Source organism: Polypterus senegalus, chromosome 4, assembly GCF_016835505.1.
Source record: "Polypterus senegalus isolate Bchr_013 chromosome 4, ASM1683550v1, whole genome shotgun sequence".
Lineage (NCBI taxonomy): Eukaryota > Metazoa > Chordata > Cladistia > Polypteriformes > Polypteridae > Polypterus > Polypterus senegalus.
This window is the reverse complement of record NC_053157.1, coordinates 246,288,047-246,308,693: the sequence shown is the minus strand read 5'-3', so window position 1 is coordinate 246,308,693 and position 20,647 is coordinate 246,288,047.

Sequence of the window (20,647 nt, the reverse complement as noted above, 5' to 3'; positions counted from 1 at the left end):
AAAGGCCATGTCAAAGTAATGTGTTTTCAGCAGTGTTTTAAACTGCTCTACTGTATTTGCCTGGCGAATTCCTATTGGCAGGCTATTCCAGATTTTGGGTGCATAACAGCAGAAGGCCGCCCGCCTCACTACTTCTTTTAAGTTTAGCTTTTGGAATTCTAAGGAGACACTCATTTGAAAGTCTAAGGTTACGATTTGGAATATAACGTGTCAGGCATTCCGATATATAAGATATAGAGCGAGATTATTTAAGGCTTTATAAACCATAAGCAGTATTTTAAAGTCAATCCTGAATGACACAGGCAACCAGTGTAGTGACATCAAAACTGGAGAAATGTGTTCGGATTTTCTTTTCCCAGTTAGGATTCTAGCAGCTGCATTCTTCACTCGTTGCAAATGATTTATGTCTTTTTTGGGTAGTCCTGAGAGGAGTGCGTTACAGTAATCTAGTCTACTGAAAACAAATGCGTGAATTAATTTCTCAGCATCTTTCAGTGATATAAGAGGTCTAACTTTAGCTATGTTTCTAAAGTGAAAAAATGCTGTCCTAGTGGTCTGATTAATATGTGATTTAAAATTCAGATTACAGTCAATGGTTACCCCTAAAAATAATAAGAAAACAAATGAATGGTAGTTCTATGGAGGAACACATAAATATGATATGACTGAAGGAAATGAAATCTGACTAAGGCCCAGGGGTGAGGATGAGGAGAACAGAAGTGGATACCCAAGATTTAGAAATGACAATGTGTGTTGGTGGTATTCAATTTCATTAAGGAAAGACTTAAGTAACCATCTGCTTTAAATCTGAACCTACAGTGAGGGTACATGGGTTTGACTTATGAGCATCAAGGGTACAGATCTGACTTTAGGAGTGGGCTACAGACCACCAAATACAAATAAGAGTGTCAAACAGGCATTTACAGCTTTAAATGGTTGAGGCCCCATTTACTGTACGTCTCCGAACTTATCTGCACATTCACACCAGAGTGCACATTAAGATCTCACGATTTCAGTCTACTAAAGAGTCCAAGGATTAATAAAACAACAGAGGGAGGTCAAACTGTTAGCTGCAGGGCGTCAAAGCCATGATCTGATCTTCCTGCTCCTATAAGAGAAGAAAGACCCTTCACTCTCAGGCTGAGGACTCACAACTTTAGCCTGGCACAGCTGGTAGGGCTGACTGTTCTTTGTGGTTATTACGTCTCTGTTAGTCATTTGTATAAAAGTGTTAGGTAATATAATCATCATGAACTCTTACTAAACCTTCTCTATTCTGTTTCTGTTTTCATTTCAGTATTCTGCTGTTCCACTTCTCCACTGCCAAACTGTTTAGTAGCCCATGTCTAAGACAACTGAGATGAAATTGAAGAGTTAAAGGACGGATAAGCCTGCCCAACACAGACGTCTATGGTGGAAGGACCAGCAGGAGGTGGAGGGCCAGTAGGCTGAGGTCTTCTGACGTGTCACGTTCTCTGACTTTACATCATATAATTCAACATCAACACTCCACAGGTTTATTTTCTCCATGGATTGCTGATGATTGGAGTTTGTGTTTTCCTTTTCTCTTTTGTTAGCTGGGCATGTCTCAATGATGATATTAATGGACGTGTCCTGTTTAATCCTCTTGTGTTAATTAGTTGAAGTTGTTTTGTTAATTGTGTTTTTAAACAAATCTTTATTTTTATGTGTGTACCTGTTGTAGGTTGTAAAGTTTGTAGCCATGTTTTAAATATCAACCTGCCTCCAGTGATCTGAGCCTGCAGCAATGCACACAATTCTGTTCTCCACATTTTAAAAACATCTGCAAGCTTTTAGTAATTTGAAAAAAGCTAATTTACAGAGGATATGATAATAATGGTGGAGTTTATTGGGAAACCTTATAAAATATGACACACAAATAGAGTTCATCAATGTAATTTCTGGCTGTTTATTAACACAGAATGTTTAAATACCAAACTGATAAGAAGTCGCCTGTCCAAACTCTTTATTGTGTAATAATCAGAATAAAATTAAGCGGTAAAGGTCGACTATTTGCTAGGATCAAAAGATAAGAAGCCTCACATTGTGTGGACTAAAAGTTGTAAAGAAAACTGAAAACTGATCTAAAAGAGTCAAACTGGTAAAAATAATAATAATATACAGTCAAGGGTCAACGCAAGAAAAGTCTGTAAACACAGAAGCATTACGGAATTTTACAAAAGCTGATGAACAATGTCGGGTGTGGATCTCTGATAAAGTGCACCAGGGTGCTCATGCATAATGCGGTGCGTAGAATTTACACTAAAATATGGCGTACAGACAAAAGCGGAAATGTGCGTACGCATAAAAAAATCAAGATGCATTAATCTGTGTGTACACCAACTTCAACGTTCTTCCACTAAATAAATCCCAGTCAGCGTGAAAAGTAATCCACTTTAATCACATAGTTCATTTTGTCATTAAAGTAGAACATCATAAACTTTCTCTTTAAATTGTTTAATTTACTAATTTCTCAAATCCCATCGTAACTAAAGTAGCACGTTAAATGCTTTGTTTTGTATGTGTTCTTCTATGTGTGTAAATCACTACGTGCTTCTTAAACGGGCTTTCTCTTCCTCCGACAGGACACAGAATCCATTACATTTGTGATATTACAGCTCTCTGAATAATTAAAATACTGAGGTGTATACTTGATATCATTTTCATGATGATAGGAATTAAAGCATGTTATTAAACATGAGAACACGGTGGCGCAGTGATTGTTCCTGCCTCACGCAAGTTGCTTATTGCGCTGTGCGTGACCTTCAATGAAATAATTTATTGCATCAGTACTGTCTCTCTCAAACATACTAACCTCCAATTCCTGTCCTTCCTTTTCTTTCTCCAATTAACCAATCGTCACACAATCAACTCAATAATAGACTGTGGCAAGCAGCTGGGGGTGGTACCCAGCCGGGATGCCCAGAAGGACTGGAGGAGGGATTACGCCTCCTCCAGACCATGAGGGGGCGACTGCCCTGGTGGCTTTGGGGACCACGGGAACAGAGCTTAGAAACTCAACTCCATAGGGGCCCGTGGTCACCACCATGGGGCATCCAGATGCCAGGAGAGCCCTGCTCTTAAGCACTTCCGCCACAAAGACCAGGGACACCCGGAGTGCTTCTGGGTACATGGCCGGCACTTCCGCCACAGCACAGAGTGCCGGCAGAAGATCATTGGGAGGCACCTGGAGCACGTCCGGGTGGATTTAAAAGGGGCCACCTCCATCCATTCGATGGCTGGAGTCGGGTGGAAATGGACGTAGCTTAAAGGAGAGGAGTGGAGGCGGACCTAGAGGAAGAGAGGCTTTGTGAGGCCTGGACTTTGGGGGAGTATTGGGTTGTGTGGCTGCGCTGTAAATAGAATATGTACAATAAACGTGTGTTGGGTGTCGAACCTGTGGTGTCTGCCTCTCTGTGTCTGGGCCAAATTCCACACCCCATAAATGATAGGTTATGATAGGGGAGGGCGCAAATTAAAAAAAAAAAACAAAAAAAAATGAAATTTATTTTGAGGTTTTCTTTCTAATTGAATGGGAATTTTATGAACTCCACTACATTACGCTAAACTTCACTTTATCGCTGGTACGTGCCAGTCTAAGGGTTGACACTTCATTTTCTTGGTTGCCAAGCGTGACTTCCACTAATCCTCTTTAGTGGTGCCAATACTGGCTCAGAATAGCATCTCGATTTAAATGTGGCTCATATGCTAAATGCTCTTTGTGGTATACCCCTATTTTAGCATGGTGTAATTCATTAGTGGGTTGTGTGAATCATTGTAGAACCATTGCTTGACAAAGCACTGTTTCATTGTTTGAAGGGTTCTTTGCATATGAAGTTGATTCTTTGTACTTTGTGCTTGATATTTAGAAAACCAAAATGAAGCCTTTACTGTATGGTCAGACTACTTAGCAGGACATTACTAGACCAAAAAAACCTGAACTTGGCCTGTGATATGGTATGCAGCAAGAGTCCTTTTAATTGGTGTTTCACATCTTTTCATGGTTATTTGCTGCATGGAGCAGATTGTGGATCTAAATAAATTAAAGTTCTTTCTGGAACCTTCATGTGGAATGGCCTTTGGGAACTAAAAATTTTGTTGGTGTTTTGTGTGAAAGATGACTGTGTCAACTGTTATTCTGAATTGTCATTTGTGGTATCTGATAAATGGCTTTAGGAATATATGTGCTTGGGGATTTGTTCTTTCCCTGTGGGGTGATTTTTTTTTTGATCACCATTGTGAAGCACTGGAATGGAAGTAAAGATTCATAATCATTGAAATTTCTTCTGTATTTCTTCTTTGTGAATAAAAGAGGAGGCTAACATGGCAGGAACATACGGTCAGGGGAGGCAGGGGAGACAGAGCCTCAGCTGTCAACATGAAAAGTAAAAAAAAAAAACTAATAATGATAACATAAAATAAAAGTGTCCACTGGTCTGTGCTATGAATTTGTTTTCTGTATGATTCTAATGATTTTAATAATTTTTATTGTAAAATTCGCTAAATTGACACATTTCCTGATTAAATACAGGGGAGAAACATGAGGGGCAGCAGCGATGAGTCTCACCTCCCCTCAGACTGCACTCTCCCTCACACACTGACAGGGTTGATGCCTGCGATTGGCGCATGTCTGTTGCTGTCTCTCTGTATGTCACCAATATAATGTCTGCAGACACGTTTATTATACACACTTTCCACAGCCTGGCTAATATCTTTAATGAATGTGTGTGAAATATTTAGTCTCACTGATTGGACATAAAACTGCAGTGAAAACGCACAAGGTGAGTGAGGCAGACAGTACCGTGCTGCCCTGAAGGGGGTGCATATGAGCCTAACAGGTGCTCGTTGCTGCTGTTCTTCTACGCAGAGACACCAATAAGTTAGTGATATCAGAAAGTCAATTGCACTGCAGCGGTCCATTTATTTTTATGTTTTTGTTCCGATTGACTGCCAAAATGGAAGGTTACGATGTTTAAAACTAAAGGAAATTAAGTAGGTCTTTTGCAAGATAGTGATGGATATTTTCGTAGAGATGGGTAGGCACATGGACTTAATTTACAAATAAAGTTAAGACAATAAATGGTTTTTAATTTCATAAAATATGGGATCAGAGAAAAAAAAATCCAATATTTAAAAACTAAATGACCTAAAACAAAATACTCTTTTGTTTTTCTTGTTAACCTTTTGTTGAACAGTCTGTATTAAAATTGAATAAAGCATCAGAATTAAACGCTTTTAAAAACAACTAAATATTTAAATTAAGGTCAAAATTGAAATCTGTTTTTTTTTACACCACTCTACACTTTCATTTGTATTAAATGAGTATAAATAGAGAACACATAGAGGGTGCAGAGCAAATGCGCTCTCTCCTCTCTCTCTCTCGCCACTATAAATGTAACATTCTTTCTTAGTCAAATATGCACCTTACCTGCTATGTGTAAAGAATGCTGATGACATATTAAACATAACTAGTAGTCAATGTGCATGCTGGTTCAAATATTTGTAAATCTGACTTTGAAGGAGTCACTAGCCATGAAACTCACTGCACGTCACTGCAACACAAGGGTGTTAAATGTGAAGCCATCCCTGGACCAAGAATTCAAGAACTGATAAATATTTAGCAGAGGACGTTACAGAATTCTCAGGAGATGTAGGAGTGCCGAGTGAACAAAAGTGTTTAGGCGTCCAACACCTTAAATGAGAATTACGATGTGATTTTACACACGTGACATTGTTCAAGGCACAGATCAACATAGTGCACATTCAACTCTCTGTTTCCTTTATTACTAGTCTGATGTGCCATGTTTCAACTAATAGTGTGGGGTGCTTTTAGATAATGAAACGTATATATAAAGAGTATCTGGCCATAATTTAAAGTTTAGATATTAAAATAAATATTTTTCAATGAAACACAAAAAAGGATTAAAAGTAAATATTGTAAAGGCAGATGTTATTGTGAGCCATAAAGGAGGGGATGAGAGAATCTGAGCCATAGACAGTCGAAATGTCTAGCTGAAACAAATCCACCAAGCGGCATATCTGGCCTGGGTGTTTGACACAAGAGGTGCTTGACAAACAGCCATCATGGACCTGACACTGAGCTGAGAAATGGAAGAAAGTGGGAGAAGGTACAAATGGTAAAAGACTGTCAAGGAAAAGGAACTGTAAGTGGTATAAGATAGGAGTCCAACCAGTGCTGATGTATGAAGATGCCATCAAAAAGAAGTAGGAGCTGCTCATCAGGACAGAAAGAAAAGAGAAAGAAAAATAAATAAGGATATCAACAAGATGTCAGGGGTATCACAGAAAGTAGGATGACATGGTGCGGATCCCTCAGTTAGAAATGCATGCTGTTGGTGGATGAAAAGACATTTGAAGGATGGCAGATGGTTGGGAAGAGAGATTTGGTATCAAGTGTTGGGTCTGAGGGCAGACGATGCTGTGGTCAGGATCAATGGAGATCAGGATCTAAATGGCCGTCTGTTAACACCTGAGGAATGGTTTCAAGTACAACAAGAGCACAGCATTGCATACATCTATTATGTCACTGTGATCAAATGTGGACTATACAGTTAAAAAGACATCCTGAGTGGAGATGCTGGGCAATTTTATCTGAAAAGAAATCACTGAAGTCGGGGTCTGCAAAGTAGGATGCCGTTTCAGGATCTGGTCATCTTTAAAGGTGTTTGGTTTATCAGATTCTAACAAATGCTTACTGTAAGTCTGAGGCTCCATCCATTTCACTGTTTCTACTAAACTACTGATGACTTTAGAATTCTCAAATCTCCCATATGTATGGCACAGATGGACAAGATGCCCATTACTGAAACTGAAAGACAAAATTGTCATTTATGAATTAATAAATAAGGATTATTAATCTAATCAAACAAATATAATCTAGTGAAGATATTAAAGTTATAAGAATGTAATTTCTTTATAACTAATACAATGAACATTAAGAAAACTGCATAAAATGGGTTTGTGTGTGTGTACTGAGAAGGTCACAGTCTTTAGAAAATGTAAGTGCCTGGAACTGCTTTGTTTTTCAATACTGCTGTATGGCATAAATTAAGATGTAACCCTAATCTATGTATGACCTCAGAATGAACTGTTATTTTTTTTTTATATATACATTTTTTTATATAAAAATCTGTTGAAGAGAGAATCAGAAAAGAAGCTCTTATTGTAACAAATGTGAAGTCAAAGGTGATATATATATATATGTATATATTGTCAAGCTTGGGTCAGAGAGGTGCACAGGAGAGCACAGAAGGTTTTTCAAGGAGTATAAACTTTATTGCTGCCCTGGCAGATACACACAAGTCTCTTTCAGAATCAGTCCGGCCACACAGGGAACAGCTGTCAAACATGACACCTCGGCCCCGACTCCTGCTCAAAAGAACACCAAGTCTTCCTCATTAAAAGAGTACAGTGGCTCGGAAGCAGCGCCTGGAACAGAGGGAGTCTGAGGGAAGAGAGACAGGAGAGTGACATGTTAGAACGGCTGCAGCTCGGTCTTTTAAATGTTCAAATCCCCACGCGTTCAGCACGTCATGCAGCAAGTCAGCAAGAGCCTGTAGCTAATCCCGTAAAGAGGAGCTGTGAGAGTGTGTTTATGACTCATTGAAAAGTTGTTTAAGAGGGGTATCTGAAGGGCGACCGGGTCCCTTTTTGGCAGCGCTCACAATATATATACAGTATTTATATATATTGTGAAGACTGGCCTCAACCACGAACAGACACCAAGACAGCTATGTCTGAAATTTACTCTTTTATTGTGTTTTCCTCCTTTCAGTACAGCACAATGCACAAATCACTCTCAGTCCTTATTATTTCTTCTCCTGTAGTCTCCACTCCTCTCTCGCAACTCCGCCTCCTGGAATAGAGTGAGGCGGCCCCTTTTATACAGTACCTGGATGTGCTCCAGGTGCTTCCTGATAAACTTCCTGCAGCACTTCTGGGTGTGGCAGAAGTGCTACATGAGCTCACAGAAGCACACCAGGTGTATCTGTCTTCTGGTTTGGCAGCACTTCCTGTTGTGACGGAAGTGCTGCAGTCCATGTTTCCTGGAACGTTTGGGCGCCCCCTGGCAGTGGCCATGTGTCCCAACAGGGTGGAGGATCCCAGCTCCAATCTTGTGCCTCCCCAGCACCCCAGGGTAGCCACCCTCTCATGTCGCAGGGGAGGTATTGGCACTCTGCCGGTCCTTCCACGTCCCAGGCATCCCGACTGTGCAGCCGTCTATCACAATATATATACATATGTGTGTGTGTGTATATGTATATATATATATATATATATATATATATATATATATATATATATATATATATATATATATATATATATATATATATATATATATATATATATATATATACAGCTTGCACCAGTTATTATGTAGTGTCCATCTCGTGTGCTTAGCACCTTGAAGCAAAACTGGAACACTGAATTGCAGCATTCATGATGTCAACAACAAATAGTGTCTATCCCACCATAAACACAATTTGGCTGTTCTTAAAATGTGTGTGCAAACACACCATTTCAATCATCTGTAAAATCTCTCCACTCCATGTCACTCCATTACAGCCAGTAGAGTACTGACAGGTGAACACAATAGGACATCCTTAAACACCACATACAATTGGTGTCTCAGCTCTGCCAGGAAATGCCATCACCAGTGACATTCCTGATTTTTCTGGAGCGGTTGAGGTCATTTTCACAGTTTACTTCTTGCCATCAGCTCTATCTAGCTCTACTTCAGCCAGTTTTAGTTCAACCAAAGAGGATTGGGACAAGTTGTGCTTGGTAATCGAGGCAACTAAGGGTCATCTCATAAGGTATTATCTAAAGTTGCTGTATTGCTACTCACAATTTACTGTATTTTATTTTCCACCACTTATCCAAAACTGGGCTGCAGGGGTAACAGTCTTTGAAGGTATGCCCATACGTCCCTTTCCTCAGCCACAATTGCCAACTCATACTGTGCTGCCTCAAGGCATTCTTAGGCCATCTTTGGCCATAATCCTCCCAGCGAGCATTGGGTCTTTCCCAGAATCTCCTCCCAGCTGGTTGTACCGATAAATCCTCCACAGGGAGGTGTCTGGGGGTTTCCATATCAATGCTCGTACCACTCCAATTGAATCCTCTCTATGTGGACGGTCAGAGGCTCTACTCCTGCATCTCTGCAGTTCTTACTGAGAACAGCATGGGTTCCCTGCCTTCCATTTTTTTTCCATTGTCTGATAGTTTGGTAAAACTTCTTCGAGCCCAATTGATAGTCACTTTCCATGGTCTCTTTGAACTCCTCCCACATCTGGGTTTTTTCCTTCCCTGACCGCTAAGACCACTGTCCTTTTGGCCTACTAGTATCTCTCTGCTACTTCAGGAGTCTCCTGTGCGAGCCATACACAGAAGGCCTGATGCCTGATGGCATCTCTCACCTCTGATGTCTACCATTGGGTCCGTAGGTTGCTACTTTGAGATGCACCTATGGCCTTCATGTCACAGCTCTTTGCAGCTGCCTCCGCAGTGGAGGCTATGAACAGGGCCCATTTGTATTGGATGTCCCCAGCCTTCCCGGTATGCAGGAAAATCTCTTTTGGAGGTTGGAGTTGAAAGTCTTCTGGAAAAGGGCCTCAAGCAGATGTTCACAGTCAACACTCATTGCTTGCTTGGGCTTTCTAGGTCTGTCCTGGTGCCTTCCTCACCATCTGGCTCAACTTACCACCAGGTGGTGATCAGTTGAGAGCTCTGTCCCTCACTTCGTCCATGTGTCCAGAGTATATGGCTGCAAATCTGAAGACAAGATTATAAAATTGATCATAGATCTTTGTTCTAAAGTGCTCTGGTATGAAGCACAATTATGAGCCACCTTATGTTGATGCCCACTAACAAAACACTGCTTGGGTTTAGACCTGGGTGATTATTTGTCCCAATCATGCCTCTCCAGGTGTCTCCAACATTTTCCACGTAGGCAATTAAGTCATCCAGCAGAACTATGGATTCGCAGCTGGGACCATTTCTAGGATCCCCTTCAGGCCCTTCAAGAAGGTCTGTAACTCCGAACTGACATTTATTTCATAGGCACATATGGCAGTCATAGACTTCCCATCTGTGAACATCAGCCACACAGAGGCAGCCATCTCGTTCTCCAGGACAAACTCCAATATGACATCAACCAGCCAGAGACACAATACCCTCTCACCTGAGACATTTCACCCTAGGCATCTCTAGAGTAAAGGGGAGTTCAGCCTCTATTGAGGGTTTGGCTCATGAACCAAGTGAGTGGTAGGACATGAGCCCAACTACTTTAAATCTAGTTGGCAGCTCTCCACCTCACTCTCCAACTCCAGCTACTTCCTATCAAAAGAGGTGACATTCCATGTCCGTCCCACGAGTCAGTTTGTGTGTCTGGGTTCAGGTCCACCAAGGCCTCTGCCTTTACCTGCTGCACACGTCATATTCCACTGAGACCCTGTTCCTGTGTCTACAGGAGTTATTAGTCAGTTAGTTAGTTACTTAGTTAGTTACCTTATCATTAAAATAAATCTAATATGTTGATTACAAAATGGTAAAACATTATAAGTTAAGATATCTGTTGAAAACATTAAGAATTAAAGGTTTAAAACATTTAAATTATCTGTTTGTTATCATGGTACTTTTTTTTTTTTGTCAGTTTAGCATATCTAAAGTTTCTGCTTTCTGAGATTTGCAATTGTTTAAATTATACTGTTATGTTCCTTAAAAAAGATTAACATTAAAAGCTATGCTGTCCATTGAAATAGCCAAGAATTATTATGATTTATCAAAATTATGTCATTATTCCCAATTGTTCTTTTTTGTCAATGAATGGGGAAAGGAAAATACATAAAAATGCATTATAAAGGTGTGTTGGTGTGCTAGTTATATAATCATCAAGATATAAAAAGTACCACAACCCAAAAAGTGAAAGCACTTTGAAGGATTCCACAGTGGATGAAGAGGACCTTGGATGTATGTTGGCTGTTGATAAATGGAGGGCTTGCTTGTGGGGTTGAAATTTCCTGTCCACACCATCATAAGGCTTTGGCCACTCTGTTGTCCTCCAAAGTGCCTGTTTGCCCTGGCATGTGGATGGCATGCTGGGCAGTGCCACTGTACTGTTTTAACTACACTACAGCTTATCATCCGGGGTCACAGAATCACATTGCCGACTGCCTCTCTTCCTTATCCTTCCCTGCTACTGCTGAGACCATTTCTGACAATGAAGCGGAGTTTGTGGTGATTTAGTCTCTGGCTCTAACTGTCCTATCTAACTGTCCGATCTCTAACCTCTCTCTCTCTCTCTCATTCTTCCTAGGGCACGGAGCAGAAGCAGAAAATGGCCGACAGTGGGGTAATTCGCGTGGAAACCGTAGTTGAAGAACTCCAGGCACACGATGAACAGATTCAGAAACTCCTGTCCCGACGGAGATACCTTAGAAATCTGAAGGCCCGGCTGTTGGATAAACCGTCCTTGCCATCTGGAACTGGCGAAACATCAACCCTGCGTTGTGCCGACCTCACCCCGTGTCTCAGTAGGAGCGACACCGCTGATGACCTCGGTGGATTTCAGCTATGCAGGCGGGGGTTCAAGGCCAGAGCACCTCCATCGGCACAGGCGAGCATACTATCTCAGAACCGGTTTGACCCTCTCGTCCCCATTTCGCCTTCAGCCCTGGTGATGTATAGTGGTAGGTGATTCTATGTTAGAAACCTTAATGTCGCATGCCCTAATGCAAAATCGTTTGTTTCTTGTTTTCCGGTGCTCGTGTCCGAGATGTAATGAGCGTCGCCAGCAGTCTACGAAACACAAGGAGAGGGCAGTTGGATCAATCGTTTGCATGCGGCGTAAGCGATATAAGGCACCGACAATCAGAAATCCTGAAGGCTGACTTCGCAGCTTTGATTAAAGACACGAAGGAGAAGGACCCCATCGGCAAAGATCTTCGTTTTGGGGTCCACTACCTCTCGTCAGACGATCCAACGAGTACTGCAGTCGTCTGCTAGGGTTGACCAACTGGCTACAGGGTTTCTGCAAGAAGAAGGATGTCGGTTTCATCAACAATTGGAATCTCTTTTTGGAAAGGCCGCGTCTCTTCAAGCGTGATGGCCTGCATCCGAACAGTTTCGGCGCCCGGGTCCTCTCCGAAAACATATCGAAGGTAATTCGTTTTCTTGACTATCTATCTCTGCTCTTAACCCCTTCGAAATAATACTGTTGTGCTAGGACATGATAATGTTTAATAGAGTCTTCCGTTAAAGTGCACAACATTAATACTGTAATAAGCAATCTCAATGCACGTAGAAAACCTAGGAAATACGGCATAAATTCCAATAATCTAATTAAAATCACTATTTTAGAGGAACAATGTATTAAAACTATAAAACAGATCACAGATTAAACAAAAATACACACAGAGCGCTAATAAAATAATTTAGTTCCTATTCCAAATATCAATAAGCACATAGTACTCATCTCTGCACCTCGAAACATTAAATATGGCACTATTAAATGTTAGAGCTTTAACTAACAAAACGTTTTTATCAACGATCTTATTAGTGATAAAAATAGATCTTATTGCACTAAATGAAACATGGCTTAATTCAGATGCGCTGTTTTAATCGAATCTGCCTCCGGATTACAGTTTTACTTGCAGACCGCCAGGGAAAAGGGGGGGATTGGCTAACATTTACTCGAGCGATTAAAATGTAAAGATGTCAGTTTTGGTAAGTTCAAGTCCTTTGAGTATCTCACGTTGTTATTCATGGAGATTCTCAAGTTCTAGTACTATCCGTGTATAGACCTCCTAAATATAACGCGTCTTTTTGAGGAATTCTCTGACTTAATGTCAATTTTAATTACTAACTATGACACACTCCTAATAGTTGGCGACTTTAATTTTCATATAGATAATCAGTGTGATCTAAAAGTAAAAGAATTTATGAACCTCCTGGATTCTTTTGATTTGAGACAACTCATAAATCAGCCTACACATAAAGCAGGTCATACGTTAGACTTAGTGATTACTAAAGGACTGAAAGTTGATATAAAACAGATCATTGATATTGGTCTATCAGACCATTTTCTTCTACTTTTTAATATAGAAATAATGATAAAAACACTCATGAGAAGCATATTGTTAAAAACGCTTCTTTGATTCGCAGCAGCTTTAAAACTTACAAACATTTTAAGCAATCAGTCCGTTTATAGTGCCAGCTATAATAGCGAGGACAATGTAAATAGTAAGGTGGAAAGATTTAATTCTAAAGTGAGAGCTGCTGTTGACATAGTTGCACCTGAAAAGACAGTGAAAAAATCTTCTAGCATTGTTATACCATGGAAGACCCAAAGAGTGTCTGATTTAAAGAGAACATGCCGTAGAGCTGAGCGTCAATGGAGGAAGACTAAACTTACTATCCACCACGAAATATTAAAAGTCAAAATAACAGAATACAATAACACTGTCCGTCTTGAGAGACGCTGCTATTTCTCAAGATTATAAATAACAATGCTAGTAATCCCAGAGTCTTATTTTCAACAATTGATGCCTACTAAACCCAGGTAGCTCAAAGGAATGCCTCCTAAGTGCTTCCAGTGAAACCTGTGAGGCTGTCGCTGTATTCTTCAATCAAAAAATTAATGATATTAGAAATAACATAGTATATCTCCCCAACACTAAGGATCCTCCTAAACCCCAGCATCCTGTTATAAACAAATTAAACTCTTTCACTAGGATAGATTTACCTGATTTACAAAAAATAATATCTCAATTAAAACCTCCACCTGCGTCCTTGACCCATACCAACAAGGTTTTTCAAAGAAGTATCAGGCGTGCTAATTGATAATGTTCTGACATAGTAAATTCGTCACTAGATACTGGGGTCTTCCCAGACTGTCTTAAGACTGCTGTAGTTAAACCCCTACTTAAGAAACATAATCTTGACCCCTCGCTCTTGAAAATTTTAGACCCATCTCTAACCTGCCTTCTTAAGTAAAGTTCTGAGAAGGCAGTCATTATGCAGTTAAATGACCACCTAAATAAACATGCTATTCTTGATAAATTTCAGTCGGGTTTTAGAACAAATCACAGCACAGAAACTGCACTCGTTAAAGTAGTAAATGACTTGCGGGTAAATGCAGACAGAGGCCATTTATCTGTTCTCATCCTCTTAGATCTGAGTGCTGCATTTGACACCATTGATCACAACATTCTTAGAAATCGCCTTAGTCAATGGGTGGGCCTCTCTGGCAGTGTCTTAAATTGGTTTGAATCCTACCTGACAGGGAGAAAATTTTTGTTAGTTGTGGGAATTACAACTCGAAGACACATGATATCCATATGGTGTTCCACAAGGCTCTATCCTGGGTCCGCTGTTTTCTCAATCTACATGCTTCCGTTAGGTCAGATTATCTCAGGGCACAACGTGAGCTACCACAGCTATGCTGATGACACACAGCTGTACTTATCAATAGCACCTGATGACCCTGATTCTATTGATTCACTAACACAATGTCTGACTTGTATCTCAGAATGGATGAATAGTAATTTTCTCAAGTTAAATAAAGAAAACTGAAATTTAGTGATCAGCAATAATGGATACAATGAGGCTATTAGAAATAAACTGGATACATTAGGATTAAAAGTCAAGACGGAGGTAAAAAGCTTAGGGGTGATTGTTGACTGTAATCTGAATTTTAAATCACATATTAATCAGATCATTAGGACAGCATTTTTCACTTAAGAAACATAAGTAAAGTTAGACCTCTTATATCACTGAAAGATGCTGAGAAATTAGTTCACGTTTGTTTTCAGTCGACTAGATTACTGTAACGCACTCCTCTCAGGACTACCCAAAAAAGATATAAATCGTTTGCAACGAGTGCAGAATGCAGCTGCTAGAATCCTAACTAGGAAAAGAAAATCAGAACACATTTCTCCAGTTTTGATGTCACTACACTGGTTACCTGTGTCATTCAGGATTGACTTTAAAATTCTGCTTATGGTTTATAAAGCCTTAAATAATCTCGCCCCATCTTATATATCGGAATGTCTGACACCTTATATTCCAAATCGTAACCTCAGATCCTCAAATGAGTGTCTCCTTAGAATTCCAAGAACAAAACTTAAAAGAAGTGGTGAGGCGGCCTTCTGCTGTTATGCACCTAAAATCTGGAAGAGCCTGCCAATAGGAATTCGCCAGGCTAATACAGTGGAGCACTTTAAAACACTGCTGAAAACACATTACTTTAACATGGCCTTTCTATTACTTCATTTTAACTTAATTTAACTTAATCCTGATACTCTGTATGTTCAATTCATCATAATAACTATTCATGGTGGCTCTAAAATCGTACTGACCCTACTCTCTTTCTGTTTCTTTTTCCGGTTTCTTTGTGGTGGTGATAGCCTGCACCACCTCCACCTACTCAAAGCATCATGATGCTCCAACAATGATGGATGGATTAAAAGGCAGAACTCTACGTTTGTTTTTTCTGTCCCCCCTGGCCATTGGACCTTACTCTTATTCTATGTTAATTAATGTTGACTTATTTTGTTTTCTTGTGTCTTTTATTTTTCTATTCTTTATTATGTGAAGCACTTTGAGCTACTGTTTGTATGAAAATGTGCTATATAAATAAATGTTGTTGTTGTTGTTGCTATCACTGACTGAGCTGGCCTCTGCCTCTGTATTTTACAATGAATGAGCTGCCCTGCAAACTTTGATTACCAATAGTGAGCCATCTTCTCTTAATGTTGTAGATAGAGTTACACATCTATATTTCTGATTATAAGATTAATTCAGTGTACAAGATGGTTATGTGTTCTGTGGTGCTCATCTCATTGCTCCTTTCTCTCAGCATCACACGTTGGTTGCATTCACTCATCTAAGTCACCAATGAAATGTATAAACTTGACACCATTTGTGTCAACTATATTGGGGGCCAGGGGCGTTCTGTATAATCGGTGCGTAAGCACAAAACTGTTGTGTACACCTGTTTCCACGCTCATATCACAATGTATAAAAACTAAACTTGGTGTAAAGCCACGTACAGTCTCATGACAGCTCAAACCATGGTGTACGCAGTTTTCAGCTCTGTTTTGCAAACTGGTGGCACCCAGCGTCAAAGCAGTGCCACTGTTCCTGGGTGTCTCCCCTTTATTTTTTTTTAGATTTACATCCATAACGCGGCTTTATCAAATACACTGACATTAACCACATATTGTTTTTAGTTTAAGGCATGTGATTGTAATCAACCTGTAACCATATAATGGTTCACGGAATGGCCAAACTATTCTAAATATTATAATTATAGCTGCTTTAGCATTGTTACTCTCGGTGCACCACTTAGAGTATTTTAACCCACCGTATCTGAATGTGGAATCAAAGTACTACAGCAGCTGATTGGAAATCTCTACTGCAGATTGTGTCAAGAACTGAGAGAATTGTTGGGGTACAGCATCAAGCACACACTGCCTCAGCCATGCCTCAGTCTGTTTGAACTTCTCCCATCTGGCAAACACTTCAGAGCCTTTCCTGTACAGACCCCGTGGTTCTATATAGCTATACTAATAAAAGGCAAAGCCCTCACTGACTGACTCACTCACTCATCACTAATTCTCCAACTTCCCGTGTAGGTAAAAGACTGAAATTTGGCAGGTTCATTCCTTACAGCTTACTTATAAAAGTTAGACAGGTTTCAAAACACCACGGGAACTCTGTCTGCTCCACCATTTTCTCTGCCACAAGAGGTTTACAGGCCGCCTCGCTGCTCTCCGCCCTTTTTTCCACCTTGTCAGGAGACCCACGGTGTATTTCGGGGATCTCCTGCTTACTCTGGGGTCGGCGCACAGCTTGAGTCTCTCTATTGGGAAAAGAGAGCCTCTTTACTGTTTGCACGCCCGTTGACTTTAAAGTAACCAGAGGCGGCGTCTTCAGCACCGCATCGCTCCAAGAGACAGCACTTTTCATCTGTTCAGGTACGATCGGTGCTTCCACTGCCCCTTCTCTCATCACACCATATTCGCTTGTAGGGCTCGTAGTGACTTGGCACCCGCTACTAATTAACCGCGGGCCCGTGTCACTCTGTGTCCCCTTATTCTGGACGGTACCGGTAAAACTCACCTGTACCGCCTAATCATCATGAGGGGAGACTCCCGACCAAATCGCCATAAGTATTCATCCACCTTTCTTAAAGGTGCTTCAGCCGCTGCTCCCAGCTCCCTAACAATCTTCTTTATTGTTGTCACAACCTGTAAAAAATTTGTGCATGGGCTGAAGCAACTTCTCCAGCTCGTGCACGTCCAAAAAGTTACTTAATTCACCCGGAGGCATGCTCGAGCCATCATTAGCCTTACCCTCCGGCTGGGAGCCAATAAACACGGCTGCTCCTGGCACGTGCTTAGACAGGGAGCCTGGGATTTGGAGTTCTTTTCGGAGGACCGCGGTGCCACTTTTGGCTGACTGCGATCCATCTGTATCAATTTATCGATGGACCGATCAGTCATTTCCCAGACCTCCTTACCTTTTGGTAGAGAGAGCGGTGCTTCGCTCTCCTCCCTTTTCCACTTCGGAATAACCAAGTCCATCTTTTCCTGGGTGAAGCCACAAGCAGCTTAACACGGACCTTCTCCTTCCCATAATCTTCCGGGGTGGGTCATGTGTCCTTCACCGGCACCCGACATGCGGAAGTCCTTTGGGTTACTCATTTGCCTGAACGAGAGCGTGCCATTGCCTTCGGGTTTGTGTTCTGCCTCCCGCTGGACATCTGGGAGGTATGTACATGGGACATTTGTTAATTTAAAAAGATTCTCAAGTACATTCCCGGCACATACCTCATAGGAGACGTCCTCCTCCAGAAATCTCTCCCAAAACGCGTAGCCGCTCCATGGTTCGTTTTGAGCACAGGCAATGCCGAGCGCTAGACCTCCGCTGTTGCTGGCACTCTGCTTTGTCTTCTTCTTCCCCATGACGGACTTGATAAAGGTGAGGTTTCTGCCGATTTTTCCTGTGTGTGTCGTGACGCTGTCTTCCCGGGGTATTCTGTCCACAGTAAAAAAATTTTCCCAGGTCCTCTGCCAAACTGACGGCCAGAGAATCCTGCCGGCTGCGCCAACTATGACAGATAAGGGTTTGCTCGCACCCTTGTACCCTCAGACCACACGTTAGACACCAGGTAAAAGTCCAAATAATTATTATTTATTATAATAATAAGTGCACAAAGCACACTCCTCTCCACAATTCCCAATAACAATAAACAATCACAAATAACAATCCTCCTCTCCCAGACGCTTAGCCACCCTGCCTCCCAACTCAGCTCGTCCATCTGGGATTTCCTACAGTCCTTTATAGTCCTTGACCCAGAAGTGTTTGTCCCTCTGTCCATGTGACTTTCTGTCACTTCTGGGTCAGGTAAAAATTTCTCTTTTCTTCAACCTGGAAGTACGTCATTCCTCCCGTTCACGTGACCAGGACGCACTTCCAGGTTATAGGGCACATATGAGTCCACAGCGACTCCTTTTGGTCCCCAAGGTATCCAGCAGGGCTGTGTATAAAAACTACAAAGTCCATGAGGCCCTGCTGGAACTCGGGTCACGTCCATGCTGTCAGGAAAGCACCTCCTGGCGGCCTGGGGGTGAGGGCCGGCAACTCTTGCCGGACATCCATCACAATATATATACACACACACACACATATATATAACTATATATGCATAATCATATCTACATACTGTATATATACACACACATATATATATATATATATATATATATATATATATATATATATACATATTTCCATATATATATATTAGGGGTGGGACTCGATTAAAAAAAAATAATCTAATTAATTATAGGCTTAAAATTAATTAATCTTGATTAATCGCATGTAATCGCACAGGTAAATTTGCCCTCAAAGCGCAAAGGTTTTTTTTAATGTAAAAGGGTTTTAGTGGGTGACAGAATCAAATAATAGACATGGACATGAATATTGTAAACTCAAGCTCTTTTAATTTCTGAAAAAAATGCATTTAAACTGCATTTCAATTCAAAATAGAAACAAAAATATCATCCCTGGCTAAAATTGGGCAGACTTAAAAATAAAGTGGTATTCTAAGTACTTTAAGTACATGTTCCGAATGGTATTGTCTTTAAATAATAAGAAAAATTTCAACATAAAGTGCAGTTTTTCTTCTTAAAAAAATAAGGCAGAAACATAAAAGGTAATTTGACCAGCTTACTCTTTAATCTCTGAGTAACATTAGCCAAAATTATTTTGTACATTAGGCTAAAACAGTGTGATCATTGAACATTTTATAATTAGATGTAAGTAAAATTACTAACGGTCACGGAAGTCCAATGATCCCCAGTAAGAGCCAAAAAGTCCGTTTTCTGTAATGCATCTAAATTTGCTTGCTTTTCAGTGTCAAAAAGCTGTTGAATTCTACTTGAAATAGTTTTTCGGCATGGTAGTTGGAAAGTTGGATCACCTGACGCTAACTCTAGCACATTTTCTAACCCCCTTATCTTCCACCACTGTTAGTGGTGTACAGTCCAAAGCAATCCATTTTGCGAGAGAATTAGTATGTTTGACCGATGTTGACTTACTAATTTTGGTCCTGAAGCCAGTCATTTCATCAGGTTTGGGCTGCCGACACCTTTTGTTGGTATTCAAACTCGTACTGCTAGTGCTAATAGCATACACAGTTTCTGTGCTCGCTGTAACATGTTTTGCATTTAGATGGTACCGTAAGGTTGAAGTGCCTCGGTGGTATGCAAACTCCTTTTTGCACAGTTTGCACAAAACCACGCTTTTATCAAGGCTTCCGTCGGGTAGTCTTTCGAAATGAAATTTGTATATATATGTGGATGTATGTGTGTATATATATATGTATGTGTATATATATATATATATATATATATATATATATATATATATATATATATATATATATATATATATATGTGTGTTCCAAGAAAAGAACCTCATATGTATATATGTACATATGTATGTACAGTATATGTATATACACTCACCTAAAGGATTATTAGGAACACCTGTTCAATTTCTCATTAATGCAATTATCTAACCAATCGCAAGGCAGTTGCTTCAATGCATTTAGGGTTGTGGTCCTGGTCAAGACAATCTCCTGAACTCCAAACTGAATGTCAGAATGGCAAATGTACAGAAAGGTGATTTAAGCAATTTGGAGCGTGGCATGGTTGTTGGTGCCAGACGGGCCGGTCTGAGTATTTCACAATCTGCTCAGTTACTGTGATTTTCACGCACAACCATTTCTAGGGTTTACAAAGAGTGGTGTGAAAAGGGAAAAACATCCATTATGCGGCAGTCCTGTGGGCAAAAATGCCTTGTTGATGCTAGAGGTCAGAGGAGAATGGGCCGACTGATTCAAGCTGATAGAAGAGCAACTTTGACTGAAATTACCACTCGTTACAACCAAGGTATGCAGCAAAGCATTTGTGAAGCCACAACACGAACAACCTTGAGGCAGATGGGCTACAACAGCAGAAGACCCCACCGGGTACCACTCTTCTCCACTACAAATAGGAAAAAGAGGTTACAATTTGCACGAGCTCACCAA